At 49.0% G+C, this 17,775-nt stretch overlaps 1 long non-coding RNA gene across 1 annotated transcript; it reads right to left on the bottom strand.

The window, feature by feature from the left end:
• Positions 1–3,272: 3,272 nt before the first annotated feature.
• Positions 3,273–8,627, bottom strand: LOC122379411. The gene is made up of 2 exons (XR_006256175.1): positions 8,549–8,627; positions 3,273–4,776 (listed from the first exon to the last, which is right to left on the bottom strand). It is a non-coding gene; the product is annotated as an uncharacterized LOC122379411 (long non-coding RNA).
• Positions 8,628–17,775: the final 9,148 nt, after the last annotated feature.

Below are 17,775 nucleotides of genomic sequence, written 5' to 3'. Positions count from 1 at the left end.
TGGCCAATTCTCAACATCTTGCGTTTGCCATGGGCCTTGTGAGCTTTTGACACCCTGATTTCGGTCTTTTTTGCCTGTCTTACCTCCCACCTATCATGGAACATGTTGTTCGACGATATACAGGGGTCAAGGTCAGGGTCAAGGTCAACCTAGGTCATCTAAGATAATTGCGTTTTAGGCAAGCTGAATTTACTTTTTGTGAAGTTTTTTTGACTGCAAAACGCTTCTCAGATCATGATTTCATGTGATATGGACCCAAAAACAATCGGTGCACACATCAGTATACACACAGACACACACAGACATACAAACACATATAATTGACCTTGACCTAACTTGACCTGAAATGACCTCAGCAGCAAAATTATGGTCGGATAGTGTGACAAAAAGGTTCTAGCTGGCTTGGCACCAGAAAACAGCATCGTCATCGGTATTTGATAAGCAGCGCACTTGATATCCAACGGTGACCCAAAACAGCAACATTTTTTAGTTTGACCTGACCTGGAAGGTCAATGACTGACCCGAGAAGGTAAAATTGGGTATCATTGGATTCGTCTCTTCCCAAAAAATCTTTTTGGTCTCTACTGCTAAGCTCTATCTCCAACAGGAACGAAATGGCGCGGGGGGTGGCAACCCCCCCCCCCCCCATGTGCGTTCTAGGATGGGAAAATGGCATGTGCTGGCGAGGGTTAATCACATTACATGCAGAGCGGAGGGCTGAAAAAAGTTGCCGTTGTGCCATTGTAAATGGTGACAAAATGTGGTGCACCCGGTGACAAATATCGTGACTGAGAGTCGCATTCTTGTCGCATATACACTACATAGGTCCCACAACACGTGAGCAGTCGTGTACATGGCAAGGTGACAATGTGTCATTGTCACGCACATCGAACGGTAACTCGCTTGGCATTTAGGATTAACCCGGCAGGCGGTGGGCCTCCCGGCCACCTTCCGCGCGGTGGGTGGGGGGGCATTGTTTTGCCCCCCCCCGTATCTCCCAAACTACTGGACGGATCCGGAAAATTCAAACGGCGTTCGATAGCCCTGTCAAATTGTCGAAGGAAACCAAATTTTATTGACCTCGGGGTCACCGATGACGTCACAGGTCAGGTCAAAGATAAAATGTTTCACCGTTCACGGGGCTTCTAGGGAAAGCGCTATAACACCGAGTAAAACGCATTTTGTCGAAAATCAGCGATAAGACGTCAGTTGTCTAGTACATATGTTGCTATTAGAGGTCACTGGTTATACCAGGTCAGGTCACAGGTCAGGTCACCAAAGGTCACCAAGGGTCACTACATGAACCCAACAATAGCCGCGTTTACATAGGGCTAGTTGCCAGATAGTGGAATTCCACTAACGAGACATTTTTTCCACTAACGAGACATTTCAGGCACCTTCAGATAATTCTGACGACCTATCCGGCCAGAAGGACCAAACCGATTGACAAAAATAAATACATCGTGGCGGAAGAACACTAAGAGGTACTTCAGGCCTAGACATAGTATAGATGTCGCAACTCGCGGCCTTCCCGGCAGTAAGGGCGAGGTATAGATGACGCTACTGCAGCAAGTCACTGGGTGCGAGTCGTGGAATGGAACGGAAGATACGGAACGGGGGCTTCTTAACGGAAGCTTATTCGTTTAATTTTCATTTAAGAATTGATTTCGTGCGCTAGGGAAAGAACATTGTCTTCTTTTTCATACGTCTGCACCCCCCCCCCCATCCCCTCCATCCTTTGGATCAGCCAGTGTGCAGCAAGAGGGTTCATCGGAGAAAAACAACAAAGAGCAATCCTCCCTGAGCCTGTCAGGTCAAAAATAACCTGAGCATAGGCGACGGAACGGGGAGGGCACCGGGGCACCGTGCCCCCCTTTGATTTTGGCCTGCATGGAAAAAATGGGACCAAAAGTCGGCGGTGCCCCCCCCCCCCCTCCGCGGCTACTGAAGCTGAGGACCGTTCGTTATGCCCTACTGCCCACGCTTCTTAACCCGCGCACCGACGGGGGGGGGCGGATATCCGCCCCCCCCCCTGAGGTTTTTCGTGAATATCGGGAAAACCGCGGCGCGTAGCGCCGCGAAATTTGGTATGACTATAACCCCATCAATTTTACACATGGTGTGCAAGTTTGAACCTCCTATCTTTTAAGGTCAGGTCACCAGGTCACTTTGAATGACCCAACCTCAAGTCACTTTTTTGCAAATTTGTCACCGCTCCAGAGCTACAGTAGATGTCGGAGGCCTTTGAAAGTCGCAGGATATTATTAGGTCATTAGTAGCTACAATTTGTATATCTCGGAATTTTGATGTCGGTGACCTAAGGTCAGGTCAATTTCGCGACCTCCCCATTATAAGTCAATGGGGGAAAAATCAACTCCCTGTTTTTACCACTAAAACGGGTCGGAATGGCCCCATATACCATACATGACTTCATATACGATCAACCTTCACTACCTTGAGGTCTGTTTTGCTGTTGGGCAGCTGTGAGGTCATGTGACGTCATCAAAGGTCACCAAAGGTTTTTGGCCAATAACTCCGTACAGGAACAAGATACAGACGCGTGGATGGTCTCATTGTGTTCAGCTCGTCAAGACGCATCGAATGATATACATGATAACCTCGAGGTCACGTGACCTGAGGTCAACCTTTGACCTTGACCTTTCGAGGTCAACATATATATCATTCGATGCGGATTGACGAGAGGATCACGATGATGCCCTTAGTTTGTTCCTATCTTGACTAATTCGAAAGTTATTCGAGAAAAACTCTCCATATCAAGCGCCGCCATTTTGACTTTTTCGACCCCTGTGACGTCATCTTTGACCTGACCTGAAAATGACCTTGGTAAAAATTGTAGATCTTGGCCGTGCGTATCCGATGCCGTTTACCGCTTGTCGCTATCTTGCTTCGTTCTCGAGATCTCAGGGGGGGCGGTCATCCGCCCCCCCCCGTCGGTGCGAAGTTGGCGCAGACCCCCGTCGGTGCGCGGGTTAAAATTTCAGTAGTAGTCAGTTATCTGGCCAATGTTTCCGTGTAGGGGCTGGCAAACACAACTGAGCCTCGTGAGTGGGATGAGTACTGGACACAGAAGTGGACAATCTGTTGGCAAGAAGCCCGCAAGGATAATATCTCGAAACTCAGGACTACGTATACAAACACTTTAAATGCATCTAAATCTATACTATAATCGAAAGCCGCATTGTTGTGAACTACCGGCACGTGCGTCCAATCACCGTCAAGAACGGAAGTCCGACCTACAGCAAGCACGACAGTCCGATCAAAGATGTATTGAAAAATAACTAGCAACTTAAAACATCGCCTTCCTCAGCCACGCTCTACACCGCATCACATAAGAAAACCGCCAATATCGATTACAAAACACACATAAAGGAATTCCGTAGGTATAGATCAGAGGAATACTTCACCTCCTTTATCTGGCGCGTCAATAGGTATAAAGTAATCTTTGGCGTCTACGCACTAGCAACATCTATAATGCAAACAGCAGTTCAGAAACCATCCACTACAATTGTAACAAGGCAAGGGTTGGTCAAAATAAATTATAGTCACCGTGATAAATAGCAAACGAAATACAGAACAAGCACAACAAAGCATTCCACACTCGTTTAGACTGTACAACATGCCTACATAAGACATTGCAGCAGTGTACAAGGAAAACATTCTTTAAAGATGCTAACGTGGGGAGTTTTAAAAGTTTGGTGAACACAGTTACGAGTCACTGCACAAGAAATGTAGCGCGGTCGCCAGCCGGCCCAGGCGAAAGAGTCGACGGAGACGGCGTCAAACAAACCCGAGAGGGGGTAGTTTCATCCGCATCAGCGGAGGCGCTCTCTCTACCAAGGTCGTCAGTTACCAGCCGCAGCACCCTGCTGGCGATTTGATAGCTGCTCTCATTCTCAGCTGGCTGAGCGCCATGTGCCGGGTCATCCGGCTCCATGATTTCCCCTTTCATTAGCAGCTGCTGTTGTAGTTATTGTTGTTGCGTTCCTTTCAGCCGCTGCCGCAGCATAGCCGTACGGTTCTGGATGGTTCTCACGGCGGCAGCCAGGGTCATCCGTCCTGCCAGCTCCGCCGCCAGGCGCGCGCAGCGTCGCGCGCGCCTGCCTTGCAGATAGTGCTGCCCAAGTCGATCGGCGGACGGCGCTACCGTTGGGATAGGGCGCCAGCCTCACGCGCGAGGGCGTCCATCCGCTCGTTGCCCGGAAGCCCGCAGTGTGCAGGAACCCACTGCATTATCACTGGCTGGCCCCCTCGGTGAGCGCTGCCAGCAGCCCCCATATGTCTGCGGCCAAAGGGGCTCTCTGGGCCGCCGCGCCGCTCCGCAGGAGGGCCAGCGCCGCCATCGAGTCGGTACAGACGATAATTATCGGAAGAGAGGTGTCGCGACCAGTCTTGGTCAACAGCTCCTCCAACACCGCTCTTAGGGCGAATAGCTCGCCGCGCGTGCTAGAGCAGAGGGCGCCTGCCGCGACACGCACCTCCCGGATGTCGCGGTTCAGGGGGGGGGGGGTGGCCCCTCCTCCTCCATCTAGCACACCATCGGTGGCGGAGCTGTCTGACCAGATCAAGCTCGCCTCAGACGGGAGCTCCGCCAGACGACTTTCCGCCGCCTTGGCTCGCCAGCCGTCGCGCCCAAACTCGCTTCAGGCCGTGAGTCTATAGCCGGCGCGGTGGCGTGGCTTCGCCATACTAGCCTTGGGCGGGTTGTCCTCAGAGAACGCGTTCGCATTGGCGAGGAGGCGAGCAGCGCCACGAGTCCTGAAATGACCAAACAATATCAATAGACAATCAAAATTGTGAAAATTGGCATTAACTGCGCAACTGATGTTTGCTTCTTTGTTTATTAGGGTTTACGGGCGCTACGGTGGTCATTTTGCACCCATGACGCTGTTCTGGTGAACCTGCGCAACTGAGCAGTGATCATGCCATAACTTATATTTGGCGTAGTGGCACGGTTCCACCTAAAATTTCGGCGCACGTCAGGTGTAAAGTTACATGCGACAAATTCAGCGCATGTCAGTTGGGGAGACTAACCCCGCGTTCGATGTCTCCCGGACGGCAAAGATTCTACGCCGTCCGGCCAATCACGTTTCATAACCACAGCCGAGCCCCCGCTGACCTTGGACGGGATTGGCTGGACGACGTAGAATCTTCGTTATCCGAGAGACATCGAACGCGGGGTAAGGCTGCTGGAGTGCTGGAATAATATAAAACGAGGGCACCAAAAATTGATCCTAAATGACCATACTTGGACATTAATGCAGACCCTCTCTGTATCACCAATTGTCAGAAAACAACCATGTGTTTGAAAGAGCGTTAGAGAGTCATGAAGCCAGGATAAAACACAGTGCTATTTTCTCAAAGCAGCTTTTACATGATAGAGTTAGGTAACTCTCTCTCTCTCCGTTAACCATTCGCAAGGCCAAAAAGGCCTATTGGTTTTGAAAGACATTGGATTACAAGCTGAGCACTTTTTACTTTATCATAAAATGTTAACCCGCGCCCCGTAGGGGGGGGGGCGAAACGGCCCCCCTGTCCTTTTCGGTCGATATCTCCTAAACGGCTGGATAAATCGCCACCAAACTTTCAGGACCCCTCCGGGCATCAATTTTACACATTGTGACCAAAAATTTTTCCAGAGGCTATGATAGGTTGGCCACAAATGACGTCAGAGTGACGTCATGTTCTGTCATTTTCGACCGAAAAAAGACCTTTGCGAGAAGACCTGTCAGGACTACAGCTTTGAAGATACAGAAAAATGATAAAAAATAAAAGGTGTAAAATTGACAGGGCTACAAAACTGCTATCTCGAATTTTTGAAGTTTTTGAGTTTTGGCCCCCAAAAATCAAAAAAGCATTTTTTGGATATATTTGCCAAAAAATCCAAAAAGTTTTTTGAGTTTCGAAAAAACCGGAATATATATGATAGTGCCTACCGTCTTCTATCTACATACCAAATTTCAGATCGATACCTCGTTTTTTGGCCAAGTTATAGCGAAAAAACTGTTCAAAAATGATGACGTCAAATTTTCAAACTCAATTTTTGGCAATTCTAGAACTCGTAGAGCAAAACGAAGACCACCATTAGACTCCCCGTGACGAGCTGCATCGAATCGATGCCCATTTTATGCAAAAATATCAACTTTGAAATTTGACCTAATTTGACCTGACCTTGACCTGACCTTCACCAAAACGTGACCTAGGCTGGCCCCAAAGGCTGCCTAACCCACATAATCGCATTTGTCATGTAAAATGGACCATAAAACATGTATCACACGACACATTCATATTGTGACCCCCGGTGACCTGACCTCGCTGTGACCTGACCTGGTATCAGTGACCTCAGATAGCAAAGTATGTGTTTGTCGAACAATGTACAGCCCACCGCTAAAGTAATGTAGGGTTTTACCAATCTCAACGGTTGGCTTTGACTGGCGATTGGTTAATGCGGAGTGATCGAAAAGAAGATGTCAATAGCTAAAGTTGCAGCTGCAAGGGTGACGATACATATAAGCTATTTCAAAGTTTCATTGTAGTCTGGCTAATCGCTCCTAAGCTTCAGAAGCAGAACATACCCATGACTGAAACCCCACATTACTTCTGCTGTGGACTGTACCATCGATGGTTTTCAATAAATTACCAATTTACTCGCTTTCACAGCACATTTCTTGAATTGCCTGTGAACGGTGAAAATCTGACCTTTGACCTGACCTGTGACGTCATCGGTTTGACCTAGGTCAATGAAATTTGGTCACAAGGTAGTTCCCGGGTGGGGCTATCGAACGCCGTTTGAATTTTGAAAATCGGCCGGTAACTTTCCGAGATCTTAGGGGGGGGCCGAAACGGCCCCCCCCCCTACGGGTGGTAGGGTCCGCCGGTAGCCCTACGGGGCGCGGGTTAACCCTATTCCTGGCGGGGGGGGGGGCCTCAGGAGCCCCCCCTGAGGTTTTTTGGTTATATCTCCCAAACGCGTTGAGCTAGGAAGCTCAAATTTTCTGACTTTTCCTAAAAGGCTTCTACGCAACATGTCTGAAAATTTTGAGTTGATCTGACCTCAGGTCAGGTCACCAGAGGCGGTTTGGTGACCCTACCTCAGAAAAGTTTGCAATCACGCCAGAGCTAGAGTTTTTGACCGATCAATTTCTTCTCTTCAGGGTTTAGTTAGGGTACCAGTATGTGCAATTTGTATATCTCGGAATTTTGATATCGGTGACCTAAGGTCAGGTCAATTTCGCGACCTCCCCATTATAAGTCAATGGGGGAAAAATCAACTCCCTGTTTTTACCACTAAAACGGGTCGGAATGGCCCCATATACCATACATGACTTCATATACGATCAACCTTCACTACCTTGAGGTCTGTTTTGCTGTTGGGCAGCTGTGAGGTCATGTGACGTCATCAAAGGTCACCAAAGGTTTTTGGCCAATAACTCCGTACAGGAACAAGATACAGACGCGTGGATGGTCTCATTGTGTTCAGCTCGTCAAGACGCATCGAATGCTATACATGATGACCTCGAGGTCACGTGACCTGAGGTCAACCTTTGACCTTGACCTTTCGAGGTCAACATATATATCATTCGATGCGGATTGACGAGAGGATCACGATGATGCCCTTAGTTTGTTCCTATCTTGACTAATTCGAAAGTTATTCGAGAAAAACTCTCTCCATATCTAGTGCCGCCATTTTGACTTTTTCGACCCCTGTGACGTCATCTTTGACCTGACCTGAAAATGACCTTTGTAAAAATTGTAGATCTTGGCCGTGCGTATCCGATGCCGTTTACCGCTTGTCGCTATCTTGCTTCGTTCTCGAGATCTCAGGGGGGGGCCGAATCGGCCCCCCCCCCCGCCAGTTTCTTGTCCCGGCGGAGCCCGCCAGGAATAGGGTTAAACCTGCGTGTAGATGAAGTCTGAACGGTGGTTTGTAGGCTGATAGGTTGGAGGTTGGAGGTTAGTAGGGAAGGGAAGGTCAGGATAATTTCTGCTTTTATTTTCATTGGACTTTAGCCTTCATCAACACACGCATCAAAAATATTTACTTGAGCATCTTCAAGCCTCAATATACAACAAGGTGTGCCACAACAAATTAAAAATTGATGATATGCCAATATATGGTCATGATTTTTACCACCAGAATTGAATTAAATGCCTATTGATGCCTTACCTAATATTTTGATACCTGAAATCTGATTAACCAAGCATTTTTTCTTGTGAATTGGCAGTCTAAAATTTGGCTGGCTTGAGCACGACGCTATTGCTCTAGCAGAATCTCAAACAGATGTCTACCAAGTGCCATTCCCAAGAAAGTTTTTCAATATTCTAAAACCACAAACTTTGTTGCTGCCTGATCATGTGATGGTTAATCAAATGATAGCACTCCATCTGAGGCCAGTTTTACAAACAGAAAATAGCCACCTGCCGGATTATTTTGCCTCAAGGCTAATTCACATATGGAGCGTAAATGGTGAAGCCAAGGTTTAAAAGGAACAGGTTTCAAGACAATCGGCATGACAAACCAACACCTTACCTGCAGTTCAAGTTTGTCGATTTCTTTATCAAAATCTAGTCTTCGTCTAATCCACAAATCAAGATAAAATTACTGGATATGTACAACTTCTTCTTATTCTTCTTCTGCACCTCACCCGCCGCCCCCTACACTTCTCCCTTAGGGGAGAGTGGGGTGGGTTGTATCAGTTTTTACTCCGAGACCCATAACCTCGTAACTTTCCGTGATAAACTCATTATTTCCATACTATCTCCTTCCTTGATTCTTCTGCTTTTTTGTGCAAAGTAACTTTTCCGCTACCTCTACCAGTTTTTCTTCTACGGTCTGCCGAATAGAACAATGTTTTTGATACAACTTGCCCCATGGCTTGGGTGAGTTGTATCACATGGTGGGGTAATTTGTATCACTAGGTATTTCACGTTTCAGGGAGTGTGCTTGCTACTGGTTTTGAACATAATAACAACATTAAATGGGGTTAATACAATGTATATGCTCTAAGGCTTCACTTTTATTAGACCAAACTTAGGTCAATGCAATCCGAAGGAAACATCGAAACGAACGAAACATCAACAGACTACACTGTAAAAAATATTGACGAGCTATGTGTCAAAACAAGGGTCTCGAAACAGTCATCAGGTTGTCAATGCTTCCGGTACCTACCACTTGACTAGTTACCGCTTAGTTAGCTTACAGGCTGAGAACTATCCAGATCGTTATGATCCGGTATTGTAATGATACCCTAGGTGTACCTTTGTTTTGAAGTGCTGAATTAACTATCAAGGTTGTTTGACGTTTGTTTTCGCCTCAATCCGAAACGAGGAAGACCCTCATCAAATTATTAGGTGAAAGCCAGGCTCAGGATGATCAAAATACTAGGGGTAGTTTTGTCATAGTAATCTGTGAAGGGTGAGGAACAAGCCGTAGCAATGCACTCGTCACTAAACCAGCCTGAGATTATTCGCCAGGTAGCTGCTGCGTTTCCCTACTTGCTGAATCATGTTTGCAACTTTCCATTTCCAGACACTTTTTACGGCAAATAAATTGTTGGGTTATTTGGAAGGTGAATGACAATTATATTTCTATAAGTCAATACATTTGTATTTCCGATTGCCCTAAAGCTTTTTTTTAATCGTTTGCGGTAGTTTTTTATTGTTCGCAATAAAGTTGCGCACCTGTGAATCCTTCACTTAATGCGTTCCCGGCTTCCCGGCGCCAGTTGCGCTGTGCCGTGCCGCGTTCGGTCGGGGGTGAGCGCGTCTGTGCAGTGCGAGTGTTTATCACTGGGCAAACCTGTATCGTTTCCATTTGTGCAGTGTCTAGTTATGAAGAATTGCTTGCCGATATATGACCTGCAGTGATCGACGTTCTGATTCAATAACTTGCCATAAGCCATTATTCTCAACCAAATCGCGCAGAGACGTTTGCAAAGTTGTCGAGGGGGGGGGGGGGGGAACAAGAGCGATTTTAAATGAATTGCTCTCCATGCAGTGCAATAGGACTTTGGTTTAATTTTTCGAAAGTTGTGGAGCCGCCCCCGGTGTCCGGCCTGGCCAACTCTCTCAAGAACCGACAGCTCACGGAACACTGAAGTTTCACTACGACGATTTCCGCCAAAGTTATGAAGAAAAGGCAAGTGCAAGAAGCAAAACTTCTCTTGGTAATCAAAACTTAGGTTTGGCAAATTCCAAACCCTAAGTCACTACAACTGTGGATATAAATAAGCTGGTTATTGACGGCCAAGCTCTGGCCAATCTGAGGTTCAGACCTATCATCAAGTTCATGAGGCAGCTGCGGTTGGGCGGCTCACGGGCTCCACTGCATAGGCTCAGACAGGTACTCTACAAAATGTCTTCTGTGTTCTTAGGTTCAGATCTATCGATAGGTATGTGCATGCTTCTGATTCGATTGATAACTGTAAACGGGCGCTGGAAGTGAAAGGTTCGCTTGATATACGAAAGGTGCATTGCAAGAAAGCACATTATTTCAGAAATACACTTTCATTTTATCTTGAGCGTTTTTGGAATGGGCCGGATGAATTCGTCATCAAACTGGCAAGGGATTTCGTTTGAAGACCACCGATATTTAATAATATGATGGTCTTCAAACGAATTCGCTGGCAAATTCGATGACTGTCTTGGGCGGCGTAGGATCTGCTGGTCATCTGACTATGGGTTGAGCAATACGTTAGTTTTGACCTAGTTTGAGCTTCATTCGTTAAGTAGGAACAAGACGATGCCTCTTTTGAGCATCGTCACTAAACAAGCCACCCTCGTTTTGACATTGTTTTTCGTTATTATTGTTACTAGGTACTTTGTTTTCATACACAGCATTAACGAGGACCTGCTTCCAAAACAAGGCAGAAACGCTCCAGCTATTTTTGGGACGTGTTAAAAACTAACCGACACCTGGTAACTGTCATCTGACGAACACAAAACAAGACAGGGGCTCGCAGCGTGTGTCAAAAGTAGGATGCAAAACTAGTCTGTACCCCCGACATTTAGCGTTGAGAATCATTTGACGAGGGGCTAGTCAATATTTTTTACAGTGTAGATGCAAAAGTGGCCCGTTAAGAGCAAAGAAGCCAACACATTGTGCCGAAATGGAACGAGTATTGACTAGCTACCTACAAACGCGAGACAGGGCTTAGCTTTCGCGATCAAAAGCAACATACCCATACATACATACATGTTACAACATACCCCACCCGGCTCTGATACAACATGTACCTCGCCGCCATCTTGGAAAAAAAACATCCTCGTGCTCAAAAACAGCGGACAGCTGGAGAAATCCATTTTCACTAACGCAGCCTTAGAACCTACCCTCACCACCGCTACGGAGATCTTTCAAATTCGTGCACATCTAAATGCCCAAAACACACATTTTCTTGCAACTCAATTTTTTAGAATGACATTAAAAAAAACATAAAATCGGCTCTCACCTCGAGACGCGTCCACCCAGCCACACGACAGGACAGGGAAAGATGGCGCCCGGAAAACCTCGTCGGCTGGTCGTGTCACGAGCGCTATCTATTGGATAAGTTTGGCACAATTCGCCCTGATACAACTTGGACATGATACAACTCTCCCCGCTCTCCCCTATTCTGATAAAAATATTTACATAATTTTCACAAAAATGCCACTCAACGGGGTAGATCTAAAAATCAAAATGTGCAGGGCTTAAATTTTGAGCTATAGAGTTCTCAGTGATTTTAAGACACCCAATATGTCTTCGGCACGCCGTATTTGTCTCTCACTGCCTGCGAATTCGGCGATATGATTGGTCGAAGGCCGACGCTATGGGTCCAAGAAAAGGCCAAGATTCCTGCCAAGATTCTTACAGATAGCCAAGGCCGATGACTGACGTGACTGACGGCATGTTACTGCCCTTGGCATATTGCCAATGCACTGCTCGGTCATATCCGCAGTAATGTCAACAGTCATATCGGAAGTAATATGGTAACTATACGCAAAAACCATTTGGCGCATAGCTACCATACCTACTTTTCCGATAACGAGACATTCTAGATCAATCTCTCTGCTGTTGGCGACATCTGCTGAGAAATCCCAAGACCGAACGCAAGCACATAAAAGTAATGCACTCTAAGGATGCGTTCGAAATCTGGGAAGTGACGGATTTCATTTCTCAATGCGTGTCCCACTCCAGCCTTCCCCATGCCGTTCGTTCCGCCATCTATTGCCATGTTTCGCATTCGCATTTCATGAATTCACCACCCCGCCAAGTAGGTTGGTATCAAGTTGGTATAGGTGTCGCATCGCTCTGGTCGATCAGGCTGAGCCAGCTGTCTGGAGAGTGGAGCCGATCCGAAAAAAAAACGCAGAAATTCAAAAGACCGACTCCAAAGCAATGGCAGCATGCATATCAATAGAGCGTAATTCTGTCATGATTGCGTCAGAAGCAAACATAATGGCAAGAGTTTCTTGAGTGTCGGTAGGCGCGTGTGGAGCCGCTGGACCGACCGGGGACGTACTCAAGGGGGGACGGACGGGGTGCGCCTCCCCCCTAGGGGTTTTCAGGGCCCATGCTGACAGAAGGCCCACGTTGGCCAAAATCACGTCGGAGACGAACGAAATTCATGGGAATCCCCAAAAAATCACGTCAGGACAATCAAGGCTCTCCGACTCGCCTGCCACCTAGGGTCATTCAATTTACTACATGGGGCCTCCTGTGAATAGCCGCTAGTGTCTGTGTCTGACCACCTCTGACTCCTCGGGTAGAGGGCCCTCTGTAGGTAGGAGGCTCTCTCTACGGGATTCCTCCGCTCCCCCCCCCCGGCCAAATTTTAGGTTATACGTGCCTGCGCTAAGCCGGCGTCGGAGAGAGGAGTTGACGACCGAATGACAAGGAGTACTCGTCCTGAAAGTAAACATTTGGAATACAAACAATCCAAAGCTGTTCAGTATTTATATCCTTCGAGAGCAGTGCCTTCAATTTGGATACACTTAGCATTCATTTCCCACACCCGTGTACACTCCACGAAGGCTTCTCCGCTGCGGACTCCCGCTTCCGCCGATGCGTCAGTTCATACCCTGATGGCTTGCTGGGGAGGGTGGCCAAGTGTCGCTGTGCCGCCAGGTGTAGTTCATCAGCCGAGGCGTCGCGCTGCAGTGTCCCGATGTCCAGCCTGAAGGTGAAGTCTGGGAAGGCGGCCACCTCCCACGGCGGCGCGCTGGCATGCAACCAGGGGGTCGAGCAGCAGGGCGATCCCAGCCGCTCGCCAGGTTTCGTGCCCCACCCCACGCCAGCCCGTCACCGACTTCAGTCGGCTGGGCGGCCCATCTTCCGCGATAGTCCTGAGGGCTTGCCCTCGGGGAGCGCGTGCGCCTTGGCGAAGAGCTTCGCTACCAGCACGTCTCGCCGGGCGGCCAGCGGGCACAGGCGTCAGTCCGGCCTCCGCCATCACTGCGTGGGCTGGGGTAAACAAGGGGCAGCCGGTGATATACGGGTAACCGCCCGCATCTCCCTCTGGAGGAGTTCCACGTGGGATTGTGGCGTCACCAGGAGCCAGGTGGCGGCCGCGTGCACCAGCACTCCACGGACGTATCCAGACGCTACAGCGCAGAGCTGTCGTTCCTCTAGTCCCCAGCCCCGCGCTGTCAGCTTGCGAAGCTGCTGGATCCGGGGCACACTCGGGAGCGGTGACTGCGGCAATGGGCCCCGACGTGAAGGAGCAGGTTGAGGGGGTGGCTCCGAGTAGTTTGAGACGGTCGGCTGCTGGAACCGACTTTCCGTCGACTTTGATGGCGCAGTCCACGGCGTCCGCGGCGCTCTTGAAGACGACGAGCAGCTGCGTATTTCACCCGCTACCAGCATCTTGGACTATTTTGCCCAGCACACTACAGCGTCCGTCGCCTGCTGCGTCCGGCCCCAGCTCAGCGTCGTCTGTTTCCATTAACACTCTGAAATGACAAAACAATTAGCAATTAAAATCAAAGTTCAGCACTGACCAAGTTTAACCCGGCCGGGCCCGGGGGTAATCCCAACCACCGCAGCCCGGGGGGGGGGGGGCGTTTTTCGCCCCCCCCCTGTCTAACTCCGTAAATAAGGAAGCTACGGAAACAAAAGCGATACCAAACGAAAGGTCCTTACGAGACGATTCTAATGCACCTAAAATTTTTGACCTCAGGTCAATTTTCAAGGTCAGAGGTCAAGGTCAAAGGCAAAAACCGCCACATGTGTAGTGATCTCAAAGTAAGCCTTCTAGAGGACGGCAGGCTGCATCAAACCGGCAAAATTGGCTGTCAAACGAAAGAAGAGAATCTGAGGATTCTGAAAATGTGCTCAAAGTGAAAGGTCAAGGTCAAGGTCACGCTCAAAATTGACCTCAAACTTGGCACTTTTTCGCATATCTTGCATGCTAACTTCCAAGATGTTTTGAAATGTTTTGAGGCTTATCAGTTCCCTATTTGTGGTTCATCTTACGATACAAGGCTGCTCAAAGGTCAAGGTCACAGAAGAGTATCATTGCTAGAGGCTATTTCACTGATTCAAGTTAGTAATAATAAATAAGACAATTTTGCAAACCGGAAGCTCTAAATGAAGGCTTAGATGAAAATAGATGCCAGATTCGTGATCAGCGGGTACAAATCCATCATAAGCGACCTTTCATGTGTCAAGGTCAACCAGAGGTCATTCGAGGTCACATGAGGTCAACATAAAATTTGACCTTTTCCGAACAAAATATATATCATTCGACGCGGCTTGACAAGGCAAATGCGATGGTACCACTGCCGTAGCTCTAGGACCATTTTTGTCGAAGTTATTTGCGAAAAACTGAAACCACATTTCGGGGTCGTTGACCTGACCTCTGACCTCAGGTCACCAAAACTATTTTTCTATTTTTCTCTAGGTCAAACGCTACACAACCGTGCTCGTAATTTGTCTTTATCTCTAAAACTCTATTTTTAGCAGCTATTTGAAGTTTGCGTCTGTGACGCCGAAGTTTGCCGTGCAGGGTCTAGAAAAATGGACCTTGTGACGTCATCAAGGGGGCTAGGTCCAAATTTTTTACTTCAGAAGATGTCAAATTGATGGGAGAAAAGGTACTGAAAGTTTCGCCTTCCTATCCCTAAGCGTTCGGAAGCTATCGCAAATATTCGCCGGGGGGGGGGGGGGCGAAAAACGCCCCCCCGGGCCCGCGAGGGTTAACCAAACTTGCCATTTCAACATAACACAGTGAGCTGTCAGAATGCTGTTCTTTTGTGCTTTGACACAGTTGCAAAATAGGTACCTTCATACGTATATCATAGAAGTAATTACCGGTTATTATTATTGGAGGAATTTTTGCAGCATTCTCGTCAAGTAAAATACATTATCTTCTTTAAAAGGACCATAGTTTTGTACATCCTAACATCTTCAAGAAGCAGTGGTGGTATATACTACTTTGCGCGCAACATCGGTCGCACTTTTAAAATACCAAATAACTGTTTCCCAATGACTTCGTATGAACAGCGTAGGCCCCGGGAAATAAATAATAAGTGTAATATCTATATAAAAAAACATTGAATATTTTTCGATGGAAATTAATGTACACCAGTAGATATTCCTTTTTGCTCACTCTCATCCATTGGACATCACTTTTATGCCAATTCATCAGTGGCGGTCGCAGGGGGGGGGGGGGGCCATCAGGGCCATGGCCCCCCAAAGGCAAATCAGGGGGGGGCCATCATATCATTTGGCCCCCCCCCCAAACAACCGATGGGCCCCCATGGCCGTATGGGGCCCTGGCCCGTATTCGATTGTCACGAGGCTCGAGAAACCCACGCCAGCTATTAACAGCTCCCATACCAGTCTTTGAGGGCCCTACACTGACCTCTGAGGGCCCTTCAGTGGCGGTCAAGCGTCCACATTGACCGCTGAGGACCCGTATTGACCTCTGAGGGCCCTCCACTGGCCTTTGAGGGCCCCTAAACCGGCCTCAGGGGCCCAACCGGCGTCTGAGAGCCTCACACCGGCCTCTGGTGGCCTCATTTCTGTCTCTCGAGTCCCAAGACTAGCCTTTAAGTGTCTCTGAGGGTCCCGCACTGGATTCTGAAGACCCGATGTCGAGCCAGCATCGGCCTCTGGGGGCCCCTCTTGGCCTTTGAGGGCCCTCCGCCGGTCTCTGGGGTTCAACGCCGGCCCATACCGGCCTTTTAGGACCCCACACTGACCTCTAAGGGCCCATGCTGGCCTGTAAGGACCCACATTAGCCTCTAAGGGCCCCCCGCACTGGATTCTGATGACCCAATGCCGGCCGCTCAGGGCCCGCATCGGCGTCTGAGGGCCCATCTTGGCCTTTGAGGGCCCTCCGCTGGCCTCTGGGGTCCAACGCCGGCCCATGCCGGTCTTTTAGGGCCCCACACTGACCTCTGAGGGCCCATGCTGGCCTGTAAGGATACACATTAGCCTCTATGGGCCCCACACTGGATTCTGAAGACCCGATGCCGGCCTCTAAGGGTCCGCATCGGCCTCTGAAGGCCCATCTTGGCCTTTGAGGGCCCTCTGCTGGCCTCTGGGGTCCAACGCCGGCCAATGCCAGTCTTTTAGGGTCCCATTCTGATCTTTGAGGGCCCCATGCTGGCCTGTAAGGATACACATTAGCCTCTATGGGCCCCACACTGGATTCTGAAGACCCGATGCCGGCCTCTAAGGGTCAGCATCGGCTTCTGCGGGCCCATCTTGGCCTTTGAGGGCCTTCTGTTGGCCTCTGGGGTCCAACGCCGGCCCATACCGGTTTTTTAGGGCCCCACACTGACCTCTGAGGGCCCGTGCTGGCCTGTAAGGACCCACCTTAGCCTCTGAGGGCCCCGCACGGGCTTCTGAAGACCTGATGCCGGCCTCTAAGGGCCCGCATCGGCTTAGTCTGAGGGCCCATCTTGGTCTTTGAGGGCCCTCTTCTGGCCTCTGGGGTCCAACGCCGGCCCAAGTCGGTCTTTTAGGGCCCCACCCTAACCTCTGAGGGCTCCATGCTGGCCTGTAAGGATCCATATTAGCCTCTGAGTGCCCAATTCGGTCTCTGATGGTCTCAAACTGCCCTTTGCAGGCCCTGTACTGGTCTCTGAGAGGTCTAAACTGGCCCCTAAGAGCCCAAACCAGCCTCTAAAGGTCCCACGACCCACACCGGCCTCTGATGGTCCCATTTCTGTCTCTTGGACCGAAACTGCCCTTATGTGCCTCTGAGGGCCCCGTACTGGCTTCTGAAGGATCGATGCCGGCTTCTGAGGACCCATACCGGTCTTTAACCCTATTCCTGGCGGGCTCCGCCGGGACAAGAAACTGGCGGGGGGGCCGATTCGGCCCCCCCTGAGATCTCGAGAACGAAGCAAGATAGCGACAAACGGTAAACGGCATCGGATACGCACGGTCAAGATCTACAATTTTTATAAAGGTCATTTTCAGGTCAGGTCAAAGATGACGTCACAGGGGTCGAAAAAGTCAAAATGGCGGCGCTAGATATGGAGAGAGTTTTTCTCGAATAACTTTCGAATTAGTCAAGATAGGAACAAACTAAGGGCATCATCGTGATCCTCTCGTCAATCCGCATCGAATGATATATATGTTGACCTCGCAAGGTCAAGGTCAAAGGTTGACCTCAGGTCACGTGACCTCGAGGTCATCATGTATATCATTCGATGCGTCTTGACGAGCTGAACACAATGAGACCATCCACGCGTCTGTATCTTGTTCCTGTACGGAGTTATTGGCCAAAAACCTTTGGTGACCTTTGATGACGTCACATGACCTCACAG

Source organism: Amphibalanus amphitrite, unplaced genomic scaffold (assembly GCF_019059575.1).
Source record: "Amphibalanus amphitrite isolate SeventyFive unplaced genomic scaffold, NRLGWU_Aamphi_draft 000008F_arrow, whole genome shotgun sequence".
In the NCBI taxonomy this organism is placed as follows: Eukaryota; Metazoa; Arthropoda; class Thecostraca; order Balanomorpha; family Balanidae; genus Amphibalanus; species Amphibalanus amphitrite.
This window is presented reverse-complemented; position numbering and strand designations above follow the sequence as displayed.